Consider the following 14,228-nt stretch of genomic DNA (forward strand, 5'->3'; position numbering starts at 1 on the left):
TTATGATGGCTTGATTAGCAGGGTCGGAACAGCGGACGCTTGGAGACTGGATGGCTTGGTGGCCCGAACAGAACGGGGCCGCGGATGGATGAGACTTGGACATGAGAATTGCATGGCTGCGGCCGCTCCGGGCCCGGAGCGCGCTCTCCCCCCGACTGAGCTGTGGTCATCGACCCCGTCATTGGTAGAGCAGGTAGTTCTTGAGAGAGGGGGGCAGGGGCAGTCCGTGGATTTCGCTCAGGCGCTCCCTTCCTAGAGCCGCTCGCACTGAACGCTTGCACAGGTCCCTCAGAGGGAGGGGCTCCGCATCGAGTCCGTTTATGTACCGAATTCGTATTTCGCAGTGTCCCCACACGGCGCTCACTACTGGGTACACTTTCCTGCCCCTAAGTTCTCTGAACGCCACCCCTAGATCATGGCCATTTACTATGAAACGCAACGTTCCCTCATTCATGTCCAAGACGACTAAGAGCGAGTCTGGTATTATGAAGGTGTCGTCGGGTTCCAGGAAGGCGGGGTAGGTTCTGCCCGCGTGGTTCTTGCCGTCGTGGTAGAGTTTACACCGGCCCAGGTCCCAGCCCCAGGATTCGGTGTTGTTTCCCACTAGGGCCGTGTAGCCCACCGAATGCAGCGGCGCGTCGCCCGTGGCCACTCCGACCACGGCGTGGGACCCCCTCTGGTGCTTGGCCCAGCTGACCTCCCACGCGTGCAGTCCTCGCGTGTAGCCCGCCCGGCCGCGGATGGCGTCCGTGCTCTGCGCCACGGGGTGCCGGTGGAACACCAGCTTGTTGTCTTCCTTAACAAAGATGTTCGTCGTTGTTCCAGGAGTGCTGCGCCTGGACGTCCGGGCCGGCGGGCGGCATGTCCAGCAGCAGGTCCAGCCGGGAGGGCTTGGTGTGGTTCGGGGCCTGGAGCTCCGCCTTCATTTTCGGCCCTAATGGCCTGCCGTATGCCCCGGCTGGAGCTGCTACGCTCCTCACGGGGATTTTCGACCCTAATGGCCTGCCATATGCCTTGGCCAGGGCCGCGGCGCTCCTCGCGGGGGCTTCCTTCCGCGCCCCCGAGTGCTCGTGCCCGGGCCCGGAGCGCTCTCTGCTTCGGCCCTTGCGCGACTGCGAGTTGTTTGTCCTCGTGACTTGGCCCCGTTTGCTTTCTTTCCTCGGCCGCGCGCCGGCCCCGCTTGCTTGCTCTTGACGATGAGGTTCCCCGTCTGAGATGCGTTCGGTGCTGCCGAAGCCTGCTGCCGTCCGCTTGCCTGTTGCGGCCCGTACCCGGGCATGGATAAATCGACGGGCGAGTCCTCGTCGGAGCTGGATGCCTCCAGCTCGAATTGGTACTGCGCCTCGTATTTTTCGTCTTCGGAGCTCGACATGTTGCAGGAGTGAACGGTGAGTGGTCTCGTGAATGCAGATGGCTTGATAGCGGAGTCTGGAGGGAGGTCTCGTGAAGCAGATGGCTTGGTAGCAGAATCTGGAGGAATGGGCAGCTTGAGAAGTGAAACGCGGCTTCCAGAGAAGGAATTGGATCAGCTTAATGCAGCGGCTAGAGGGCAGGGAACAAGGGCTGTGGTGCGCTCGGCGTGGCTATAAATACTGTCACGTCATAGCTTCGGTACTGACGACATTAACGCCGTCACCTAGGCAAGTGCGTCACTACTGCACTGACGGCATTAGCGCGTCACTCTGGGATTACTGCACTTGTTGACACGCTAGCATTACATGTGATGCTGAGGTCGCTATGTTTCTAGATTACATGTGGCGTGAGGCAGCGTGTCTGGTCTTCATCTTGAAACTAGGTCGAGACCATCATTTTTATTGTAAAAGTATGTGTGAAGTAAGCAAAGTCTTACTGGAGCGGACATCACAGTAGAACCGTGTTACGGCTGTCACTCGTCTATATCACGTTGTATTTGCGACGGCTGGACCTGGATTACATATGTTTCACATACGGTTGTGTTTTGATTTTTATGTTTTATTTTGTCCAATATTGAAATGTTCTAGAATTGCATGTTGTGTTAACATAAATATTATTTCTATCTACCATTTAGCCTATTTAGGCTGATTAGGTTGCTATTTCTTGTCGAAATGTATTAGCCTCAATGCATGCTGGGAGATTTCACATGTGTGGCTTTGGTAGGGGAGCCGGCGCAGAGAATATTTGTTTGGGCAGAATGATATCTCTCGCTACCTTTTCTTCTCCTCCACTGCACAGGTAGGGTGATGCAACAGCCTCTAAAACTACGGTATAACAACTTTTTTTTCATTGGTCATTGTGCCTGTCTGATGCACGAGAGAGAGGGAGTGAGAGAGAGCACAGTAATCTCCCCGGGCGCACTGAATAAGGCCTGGTATTGAAAAGCGCTAAGCGCTAAATTAACGCCATGGGGGGAGATAGCGTTAGGCCCGTATTTAAGGCCAAAACGCCCATTCTGGCCTATTCTGGCACTGCGCCACGCCTCTTCTTCTAATCTACTTGCCACTAGGGATGCACCGATTGCCATTTTCTTGGCCGATTCCGATTTCCGATTTTTGAATAGTCTGACTTGCCGATACCGATTTTTGCCGATTCCGATTTTTTTTCTAAAAACAACAATTGACAGCTTACACAAACGTTTTTGTAACTTTGTTTAAAAATTAAGATTCATAGAACAATTCTTACATCTAATGGGGATCCAAATAATCTTATCTTATCTTATCATTTGCATGAAGTAGGACCATCTCACTCAAACACATCTCAAAATAAAAGTGTTCCAGGTTAGGCTACTGGACAGAGCTTTTTTGTGCAAATACAATGAATACAAAAATTTAATTAAATCCAATAGCCTATATCCCACAGCTATCATGCATTTACTTTTCCAAAAGAAAACAGGTGCAACAGAACATCAAAATGATCCATGGACAAGGAGTTTATAGACTGGCTCCAGACCAGTCCTCTTGAGTAGAGGGTAAATGAGTTTATGAGTTACAGTAACGATCTTCAGTCTGAATATCAGGCGGAGTTTACACACAGTCCGAAGTTTGGTATGCGTATTTTTATCTGCCATCCGAAAAAATATCGTCACGCACAGAAATCCTTGCACACTTGTGAGTCCGATGCATTTTTATTATTATGTCCGTCGTTCTATTTGCAATACGAAACAAATAGTCTCTCCTGTATCTACGTTACAACATGACTGACAGGCTGAGGCACCAGCGCTGATGTGGAATGGAAAAGGCAGGTCGGGGAATGGTTATACTGTTGTCCAAATAGTCAGTGACTAGAAGTCACGACTGGTGAGCACTCTCAAAAGTTTCAAAAAGTTACGGTGCACGGCTCAAAAAATAATAAGAGAGGGGCAAAAAACCAGCACTCAAAATAATTCCTTTTGGGTTGTTTTATTTACCTTCAAGCAAGTTGACAATGACAATGAACGTTTCGGCGTGGAGCCTTCCTCAGCATTGTGCTGACAGAAGACGGACATGACGTATAAATAGTGTCAAACCGGAAGTACAATCAATTACATTATCAAGTACTAGGAAATATCTCACAACATAAAATAACAATGAATATAATATCAAAAACATCAGAGAATATCAAAAAAGAGATAAAGGTACAATTTTAAACAGTATACTTGTATATAAGTCTGTATATATTACACAGCAGGAATGCAATAATGTTTTGCAAACGAGAAGAATGAGGCTGGATGGCCACACTTGTGTTAAATAAGCACAGATGGAAAGTCAACATATTAGAATAACAAAAATCAGTAAGAAAATATTAAAATAGAATTAGAAAAACACATAATAAAATGCATATAAGTGAATGCATCGGATAGAGATACTGCAGGTCCACACATGACGCTCCCACACTGCCTTACAGTGCAAGAGCATCATGCGTGAACCCACAGCACATCCACCCGACGCACCCCCTAAAGAAAACAACCTAGCAAAAGTTCTTCATTCAAGCCCTTGGGGTGTTCTGTCTGTAAGGTATGTATCCAAAATGCCTCTCTTTGTAACAAGGCCTTGTCTCTGTCACCCCCCCTCTTCAGTGGACTGACCTGTTCTATACCCTGGAACCTGAGGGAACACACGTCGTGACCAAACTCATTAAAATGCCTGGCGACAGAGGATTTTATATCTCTGTTTCTAATGCTACTCTTGTGTTCTGAAATGCGAGTTTTCAACTCTCTGATAGTTTTTCCAATGTATACTAGCCCACATGGACACTTCAATAGATACACAACAAATTTAGTTTTACACGAGATCCTACTCTTAATTGAGTACTTTCTTCCAGAGTGAGGATGGAAGAATGTCTCTCCTCTGATCATAGCATTGCATTGAATACAGTTAAAGCAAGGAAAATTACCATTCTGTACATCAGACAAAAAATGGGAGGGGCCAGGGGGGCGTGTGTAGCAGTCAGCTCTAACGATCATATCTCGTACATTTCTTGCCCGTTTTTGAGCAAACAAGGGAGGCTCGCCAAATAAATGGCCCACTTGGGGGTCACTCTGCAAGATATTCCAGTGACTTAAAACACATTTTTTTATTTCCTGAGAAGCAGGTGAAAAAGTAGCAGCACACACTATTCTAGACCCTCGGGCAGGGGTGGACTTCGGGACCAACAGGTCCTCACGTTTCAACCCCCTAACTCTCTGTAGGCTGTTCTCAAGGATTGTGTTGTTAAAACCTTTTACCCTGAACCTTGTACATAGTTCAGCAGCCTGCTCTTCAAACATGTGGTCAGAACTGCAAATCCTCCTAATCCTCAAAAGTTGACTGTATGGCAAACCTCTTTTGAGGCTGGGGGGATGATAGCTAGAGTAGTCCAAGAAACTATTCCTGTCTGTCTGTTTTCTATACACCTTTGTCAGTAGTTGTTCAGATTTGTTTACAGAAACATCAAGGAAGGAGACAGTGTCTTCACTGTATTCTAGAGAGAATTTAATAGATGGTAGTCTGGAATTAATATAAATATTGAACTCCTCTAGTTGAGAGTGTGTCCCAGAAAACAGAAAAAATACATCATCAATATATCTGAACCAACACTTCAAAAAAATGGAGAAGGGGTTGTTATTATATACAAAGTCTTCTTCAAACTTTCCCATAAAGAGGTTTGCATAATTAGGGGAACATGGACTACCCATAGAAACTCCCTGGCATTGAAGATAGTAAGAATTCTCAAATTTAAAATAATTGCTATTAAGGATCAATCTTGACAAATCAACCAAAAAGTCAGTCGGGGGCTGAAGCGTCGATCTTCTATTCAAAAAATGTGTTAGAGCTTGTAAGCCCTCCACATGAGGAACATTAGTGTATAGACTGTTGATATCCATGGTACATAAGAATACATTCTCATCAGTGAGCTGTACAGCACCTAACCTATTCAAAAAGTCAGTGGTGTCTTTCAAATAAGAAGGAAGATCAGATACCAACACTTTAATGTGTCTGTCAAGATATTGAGAAATAGGCTCAGTAAGAGATTGTGTGCCAGCCACAATAGGCCTACCAGGCACTGGCTCAACACAGCTCTTATGGATTTTAGGTAAAGTATAGAACACAGGTCGCACAGGGTGCTTTTGTAACAAGAATTTGAATTCGTTCTGGCTGATAAGAGAATTAGCAAGGGCTGTACTAAGAAAATGCTCAACATTCTGAAAAAATTTAAGTGTGGGGTCACCCAAGTCCGGGAGCCATGGGGTTGAACCTCGCTTCGTCGGATAAAGTTTTTTTCTCTGCTGATTCTTGTAGTTTGGGGGTATCTATTCAAAATACAGGAGGGTGCCCGGTGAGTACCCTTGAGCATTTTCAGATATTAACCCCTTAAGTGCCAAAATTCCAGAAAATTAGGGATTTATGGGATTTCATGCAAAATACTCAAATCAAATGCATCCAATTTGTTTTCTCCAATGTCTATTCATAAAGGAGGTCATGTACAATGTATCTCATTCCACATTAAATAATATTAACCCTTTTAGGCCGTGCCAGCAAAACCAACTGTTTATGACTATAGGGGTTGTGCTGGATGAGAACATCCATTGAGCCTTTGCTCATTCGCATGTAGAGATTCAGAGTAGATGATACACATTGGGAGGTGTGAAGGGCACATTTTGCTGCTGATGGTCTGATGGTAGTTAAGCCTATTTGTATCTTGAGCATCCTACCCTGATACATGCACAGAACATTGTGCATGGCAAACCAAGCACTCCACAGTTGCACTTATTGGAGTTAAAAGGGTTTTGCAGCCACACCTGATCATCTCCAAAATGTAGTCTGGGACAAGTTTGCAATCTTCCGGTAGAGTGGTTGGGCTCAGTGACCTGTTGCATGTGTCTTTTTTTCCATCAAAATTCCTCAGTGTTCAATGCTAGTGGCAGATTTACATTGATATTTCAATATATTGTTTGAAAGTGGGCCCTCTTAACATTCTCAATGAATGCTTCATTTGCTGGCGGTAGAGCAGCTAAGTTTGGAGCAGACATGTGTCCTTTCCCTTTCTTTTCCTCCCAGACAAGTAGCCTTGTGTGTGACATGTCTGTGCTCTCATGTATACCAGAACAGACTGAGATGAAGGCAGTGGTTGGTCGGGGACCTGCTGGAACGGTGCACCCACATTGCTAATGGCAGATAGTTCGTACAGTTTTGAGGACTTTGATGACAGAGCCCTTTCCCAACCCATAGTAAGACGCTACAGTGTCACATCCCAATATGGCATGGGCTGGTAAAAGGTTCTTCACAATTTGTGAATGCTTGGCCAGTGTTGACTTGATGTCCGCTATTGCCCTTTCCTTGTGGGGCGATTCCATGATGTGTGGTGTACATCCAGTCCTTCCTGATGGTAATGGTGAAGAAGTAGTCAGAAGTAGTCTGTGTCATCAGAAACCTCTGAGATTTGATGGGCTTCTCCAGCACACCTCAGGGCCTTTTGGACAATGATGTGTCAGTTTCTTCCTGTCGATTTTCTATATTGGCTCCTTCTTTCTTCCAACCTGATCTCAATGGGGCATGGCTCCTCCCCTGTCACATGGCTCCTCCCCTGTCACCACCAACTTGTGTTTGCTTGTCCTCTGTAGATGGAAAAGCTGAACCTTCCTGGGTCAGTTCCTCACATAAGAGCTTAGAGATGGTGTTTCTAGGTGAGCCTTGTCTCTGTGACCTCTCGGGTGATGGACTTGATACAGTACTGTAATCAGAGTAGCTGCCGAAGATGAGGTAGGTATCACTGTCTGATAGGTATGAATTCAGCCGTGTCTTATCATTTTTGATGAAATCGGCTATGGTGCCATCAGCTGGCCAGTGGATGTCCAAAGAAGGGCTGATCCATCAATGACACTGGCATTCCACCTGGAGATTTTGACTTGGAATGACTTCTTCAGTGTAGACTTGGATTTAGACAACAGTGTGATATGACCTAAATGGCATTTAGGTCATAAATTGTGGAGTTGTCAACTTGGATTGATTTGGTTGTTGTCATTGTCTTTACTTTGTTTGAGATGGTGTTGTAAAATCCCTCTGGCCAGGTCTTCTCAAAATCTTCTAACATTGCCTCCCCAATCATTACGGCACTGTCACTGGTGTTGGTGATCTTGATGTTCACGATGCGTTTGCCCCTGGATGTTCGTTGGGATCCAATGGATGGAGGCAGGTTTCCAGTTTCTGACAAAGTCCAGTCCTGTCCTTGACTTTGGCAACTGCTTAACCCATGGCTTTAGCCTCCTCCTTGTGATAGAGATGAACCTTTGTAGTATCTGTCTCATCATCTTCCATCTCCTTCATGTCTGATTCAATCTTGCAGCATATGTGGTGGCTCAGAGCCCAGATCTTCAGTGCCTCTGGCTTCATGGTTATTCCAATGATCCCTCCATCACTGTGGCCGTACCTCATGAAAGTAGTTATGAACTGGTTGATCCACAGGCCATTCCATATTCCACTAATGTGTCACATCACATGCTGCCCCTGGAGAAAATTCCTTTGTGGAGGAAGCTTCTCCATGGAACGAAGATAGTAGAGGCCATACCAGACATAATTGACATGGCCAGCTGCAAAGTAGTAGGTAAGCATCTTCTGGAATGTGGTCAGATGGAGAAGCCAGTCACCCTCACGTTTAGCCCAGATGTATGACATCAGCATCAGCATCATTGGTTTCACCAAGACCTAAACCCAAAGTTTGGCTGTTCTGGTCTGACTCACAATCTGATCCATAAGGCTCTCATCAGGTCATCTGCTTTCTGGAAATTTCTTACCGGAACTCCAGAGAGCCCACTATCAGCCATCAGTGAACATAAAGCCCCAACAAAACTCATCAATGCGTGCATACCCCCAAGACGCTTTAAGCAGCGCAGCCACATCTATAAGTGACATGTGTGTCTGTTTGAGGCGAGATGTGTCTGAGCCGAGATGCAGTGTCCCAACCATTTTGAGTGGGGTGGCCCAGGTGGGGCACAGACTCAAGCAAGGGTGGCACTGATTGGCATTTAGGAAGGATGTAGAAAGGTTTTCCCTCGCCAAAATTTAGCCTAACGTCACTCTAGCTTAAAGATTAGCCCGCTACAGCCTCTGAAAGACAGTATTGTTGGCCAGCACCCTCAGGATTTTGGGGTGGCCAAATTAGATTTAAGGGGTGGGCAGTGCCACCCCTGGCCACTCCCTAGAGACTCCCCTGCCAAGATGTGTGCACAGGATTTCAACAGTGCACCTAGAGCCCTCCCCTCGGCTGTACAAGGAATTGAGAGTGGAGACAGAAAGTGCCACGGCTCAAAGCCGGTGAAACATGCACATACGCGCACATGCACGCACACACACATGCGCACACGCATGCACACACACAGTGCCAGAGAGAGGGGAGTGGGGGAGAAGGGTCTGACCTGCACCGCTTCAACACCTAGGATTGATTTATCAGACTAAAAGTCCTCTGCTAATTGCATGTTTTTATTGGGGGTCGGAGGTGGGGGGGGGGGGGGGGGGGGGGGCACATGGGTGGGGGAATCAAATAGGCTACATTATACATGACCTCGTTGCTCCTTTATGAATAAACATTGGAGAAAGCTAATTTGATGCATTTGATTTGAGGATTTTGCATGAAATCTCATAAATCCCTATTTTTAAGGGGATTTTGGCACTTAAGGGGTTAATATCTAAAAATGCTCAAGGGTACTCACCGGGCACCCTCCTGTATTTTCAATAGGTACCCCCAAACTACAAGAATCAGCAGAGAAAAAAACTTTATCAGACGAAACAAGGTTCATCAAAAAAACAGCCTTTGGCTCCCGGACTATTAGGGGAGTATAAAAATCTGTATTACCAAGTTGTCTCAAGATCTCTGTTGTGTACGCTTCTTTAGTCTGGATGACAACAGCGCCCCCTTTGTCGCATGTTTTATAACAATAGTCGAATCAATAGAAAGTGCACGTAATGCTTTCTTTTCTTGCAACTCTATATTAGAATAGAGTCTCATTTTATTTTTGTACAAGTGTACCTTTGTAGCTACATCCTCTTCAACCAGTCGGCAAAAGGTGGCCACGGAGGGGTTCAGGGCAGGCGGAACAAAAGTACTTTTAGCCCTCAGGCCTGGTTCAGACGTGGAAATAGGAACAGTCTGTGAAGGATTCAAACAAGGACGTGAGTGGGGGGCTCCCTTATCAAAGAAAGCACGCAGTTTAATGTTTCTCAAAAATTTAAACATTTCAATCCTAGTTCTAAAAGAATCAGCTTTAGCAGAGGGAATAAAGGATAAACCTTTTGAGAGGATGGATTCTTCTTGTGGAGACAGGGACCTGCTGGATAGGTTGATCACGTTTTCGCCCTCTGCCGCCGATTCCCTCTCCCTCTGCCGGTGCTGGCGGTGTCGCTTGCCTCCTCTTCGGGTTGGGCGGCGTTTGAGGCCCATATTCTGGTCTGGTACCTGCGTTGTGGGGGTACGCCTAAAAAAGGCTCCCGTCTGGAGCCCCTCATTGGCCCGTCACTCCCCGAATCCTCCGTGGACAGCCCGTTGTAAGCTGTGTGTTCTTCTCGTCTGCGTCGGTATCTCTGATAAGAACCTGAGCCGTCTGATGACAACCAGGAATAGACACGTTTGTTCTTATAGTCAAGGGTGTCTCTGCGATATTTGTTAAGCTTCACTTCCATGACCTGCTTCTCATATGTGTCTTTCAAAGTCATACATGTTGTTTCAATCTCTTTGAGCTGTTGCACGTCGATCTTGTTGGTCATCTCTTTCTTCAGATCCATGATCTCTTTTCTGGTTGTGGACAGTTCAGCGTCAACATGCTTAATGACAAGGAGCATGAGGTCAAAGGAACATTTGTTGAGAATTTCACACCATTGTTGGCAAAACTCGCTGTTGTCTCTTCCAAGCGCTGGTTCTTTGTTCATGCGTAGCCCTCTCGGTATGCGTTTGTTACGCCAGTACTGCGAGAGTGTGGAGCCGTGGAGGCTGGAACGGGTCTCTTTCTTTAGTAGAAACTCGTAGCGTCTGGCTAGTGAGGCCACCAGAAAAGAGATCATGGATCTGAAGAAAGAGATGACCAACAAGATCGACGTGCAACAGCTCAAAGAGATTGAAACAACATGTATGACTTTGAAAGACACATATGAGAAGCAGGTCATGGAAGTGAAGCTTAACAAATATCGCAGAGACACCCTTGACTATAAGAACAAACGTGTCTATTCCTGGTTGTCATCAGACGGCTCAGGTTCTTATCAGAGATACCGACGCAGACGAGAAGAACACACAGCTTACAACGGGCTGTCCACGGAGGATTCGGGGAGTGACGGGCCAATGAGGGGCTCCAGACGGGAGCCTTTTTTAGGCGTACCCCCACAACGCAGGTACCAGACCAGAATATGGGCCTCAAACGCCGCCCAACCCGAAGAGGAGGCAAGCGACACCGCCAGCACCGGCAGAGGGAGAGGGAATCGGCGGCAGAGGGCGAAAACGTGATCAACCTATCCAGCAGGTCCCTGTCTCCACAAGAAGCATCCATCCTCTCAAAAGGTTTATCCTTTATTCCCTCTGCTAAAGCTGATTCTTTTAGAACTAGGATTGAAATGTTTAAATTTTTGAGAAACATTAAACTGCGTGCTTTCTTTGATAAGGGAGCCCCCCACTCACGTCCTTGTTTGAATCCTTCACAGACTGTTCCTATTTCCACGTCTGAACCAGGCCTGAGGGCTAAAAGTACTTTTGTTCCGCCTGCCCTGAACCCCTCCGTGGCCACCTTTTGCCGACTGGTTGAAGAGGATGTAGCTACAAAGGTACACTTGTACAAAAATAAAATGAGACTCTATTCTAATATAGAGTTGCAAGAAAAGAAAGCATTACGTGCACTTTCTATTGATTCGACTATTGTTATAAAACATGCCGACAAAGGGGGCGCTGTTGTCATCCAGACTAAAGAAGCGTACACAACAGAGATCTTGAGACAACTTGGTAATACAGATTTTTATACTCCCCTAATGGGTGACCCCACACTTAAATTTTTTCAGAATGTTGAGCATTTTCTTAGTACAGCCCTTGCTAATTCTCTTATCAGCCAGAACGAATTCAAATTCTTGTTACAAAAGCACCCTGTGCGACCTGTGTTCTATACTTTACCTAAAATCCATAAGAGCTGTGTTGAGCCAGTGCCTGGTAGGCCTATTGTGGCTGGCACACAATCTCTTACTGAGCCTATTTCTCAATATCTTGACAGACACATTAAAGTGTTGGTATCTGATCTTCCTTCTTATTTGAAAGACACCACTGACTTTTTGAATAGGTTAGGTGCTGTACAGCTCACTGATGAGAATGTATTCTTATGTACCATGGATATCAACAGTCTATACACTAATGTTCCTCATGTGGAGGGCTTACAAGCTCTAACACATTTTTTGAATAGAAGATCGACGCTTCAGCCCCCGACTGACTTTTTGGTTGATTTGTCAAGATTGATCCTTAATAGCAATTATTTTAAATTTGAGAATTCTTACTATCTTCAATGCCAGGGAGTTTCTATGGGTAGTCCATGTTCCCCTAATTATGCAAACCTCTTTATGGGAAAGTTTGAAGAAGACTTTGTATATACGGTAATAACAACCCCTTCTCCATTTTTTTGAAGTGTTGGTTCAGATATATTGATGATGTATTTTTTCTGTTTTCTGGGACACACTCTCAACTAGAGGAGTTCAATATTTATATTAATTCCAGACTACCATCTATTAAATTCTCTCTAGAATACAGTGAAGACACTGTCTCCTTCCTTGATGTTTCTGTAAACAAATCTGAACAACTACTGACAAAGGTGTATAGAAAACAGACAGACAGGAATAGTTTCTTGGACTACTCTAGCTATCATCCCCCCAGCCTCAAAAGAGGTTTGCCATACAGTCAACTTTTGAGGATTAGGAGGATTTGCAGTTCTGACCACATGTTTGAAGAGCAGGCTGCTGAACTATGTACAAGGTTCAGGGTAAAAGGTTTTAACAACACAATCATTGAGAACAGCCTACAGAGAGTTAGGGGGTTGAAACGTGAGGACCTGTTGGTCCCGAAGTCCACCCCTGCCCGAGGGTCTAGAATAGTGTGTGCTGCTACTTTTTCACCTGCTTCTCAGGAAATAAAAAAATGTGTTTTAAGTCACTGGAATATCTTGCAGAGTGACCCCCAAGTGGGCCATTTATTTGGCGAGCCTCCCTTGTTTGCTCAAAAACGGGCAAGAAATGTACGAGATATGATCGTTAGAGCTGACTGCTACACACGCCCCCCTGGCCCCTCCCATTTTTTGTCTGATGTACAGAATGGTAATTTTCCTTGCTTTAACTGTATTCAATGCAATGCTATGATCAGAGGAGAGACATTCTTCCATCCTCACTCTGGAAGAAAGTACTCAATTAAGAGTAGGATCTCGTGTAAAACTAAATTTGTTGTGTATCTATTGAAGTGTCCATGTGGGCTAGTATACATTGGAAAAACTATCAGAGAGTTGAAAACTCGCATTTCAGAACACAAGAGTAGCATTAGAAACAGAGATATAAAATCCTCTGTCGCCAGGCATTTTAATGAGTTTGGTCACGACGTGTGTTCCCTCAGGTTCCAGGGTATAGAACAGGTCAGTCCACTGAAGAGGGGGGGTGACAGAGACAAGGCCTTGTTACAAAGAGAGGCATTTTGGATACATACCTTACAGACAGAACACCCCAAGGGCTTGAATGAAGAACTTTTGCTAGGTTGTTTTCTTTAGGGGGTGCGTCGGGTGGATGTGCTGTGGGTTCACGCATGATGCTCTTGCACTGTAAGGCAGTGTGGGAGCGTCATGTGTGGACCTGCAGTATCTCTATCCGATGCATTCACTTATATGCATTTTATTATGTATTTTTCTAATTCTATTTTAATATTTTCTTACTGATTTTTGTTATTCTAATATGTTGACTTTCCATCTGTGCTTATTTAACACAAGTGTGGCCATCCAGCCTCATTCTTCTCGTTTGCAAAACATTATTGCATTCCTGCTGTGTAATATATACAGACTTATATACAAGTATACTGTTTAAAATTGTACCTTTATCTCTTTTTTGATATTCTCTGATGTTTTTGATATTATATTCATTGTTATTTTATGTTGTGAGATATTTCCTAGTACTTGATAATGTAATTGATTGTACTTCCGGTTTGACACTATTTATACGTCATGTCCGTCTTCTGTCAGCACAATGCTGAGGAAGGCTCCACGCCGAAACGTTCATTGTCATTGTCAACTTGCTTGAAGGTAAATAAAACAACCCAAAAGGAATTATTTTGAGTGCTGGTTTTTTGCCCCTCTCTTAATGGTTATACTGGACACAATGCTCGCGTTCACCTCGCCAAGCCGGCTGTGCACTGTGGCCGGGTGCAGCAGCACTGCTTCCCGGGTAGAGAGAGCAGGGAGAGGGGGGCCAGTGAGGTGAAGCGAGCCGCTCAGACTAGACTCCAGCCGAGTGGGACTCGGCCGCATCTCTGTCTCCACGGCTTATTTTCGACTTGCATGTGTGACAAACTGCGAGATTTGTCTACTTCACTGACGGTGAAAAAAATCCACAACGAGGAAGGTATGCTGGCGTGTGTGGTGTGGTGGCTAGGTGCCTGTCTCGGTGCTTTGGGGTGCGCGCACGTCATGTGAAAATCGGCTCACAGAATCGGCTATTTAGAGTGACCGGCGCAGATCACCGATCGAGGCCGATCACGTGAAAATCGGCCATTTCCGGTCACGTGCCGATCGATCGGTGCATCCCTAC

General features: G+C 45.6%; 1 protein-coding gene and 1 pseudogene across 2 annotated transcripts in view; both read right to left on the minus strand.

Annotated features, from left to right (window-relative positions):
- The window catches only part of acss3 (acyl-CoA synthetase short chain family member 3), a gene marked incomplete at its 5' end in the record, with an annotated part of 101,391 nt that overhangs the window by 64,089 nt on the left and 23,074 nt on the right, over positions 1-14,228 (minus strand). The window lies entirely within an intron of this gene.
- Positions 179-926, minus strand: LOC310791194 (SPRY domain-containing SOCS box protein 1 pseudogene; annotated as a pseudogene). The gene has a single exon. The product of its transcript is annotated as an SPRY domain-containing SOCS box protein 1 pseudogene (transcript).

Source organism: Poromitra crassiceps, assembly GCF_964638095.1.
Source record: "Poromitra crassiceps genome assembly, chromosome: 2".
Classification (NCBI taxonomy): Eukaryota; Metazoa; Chordata; class Actinopteri; order Beryciformes; family Melamphaidae; genus Poromitra; species Poromitra crassiceps.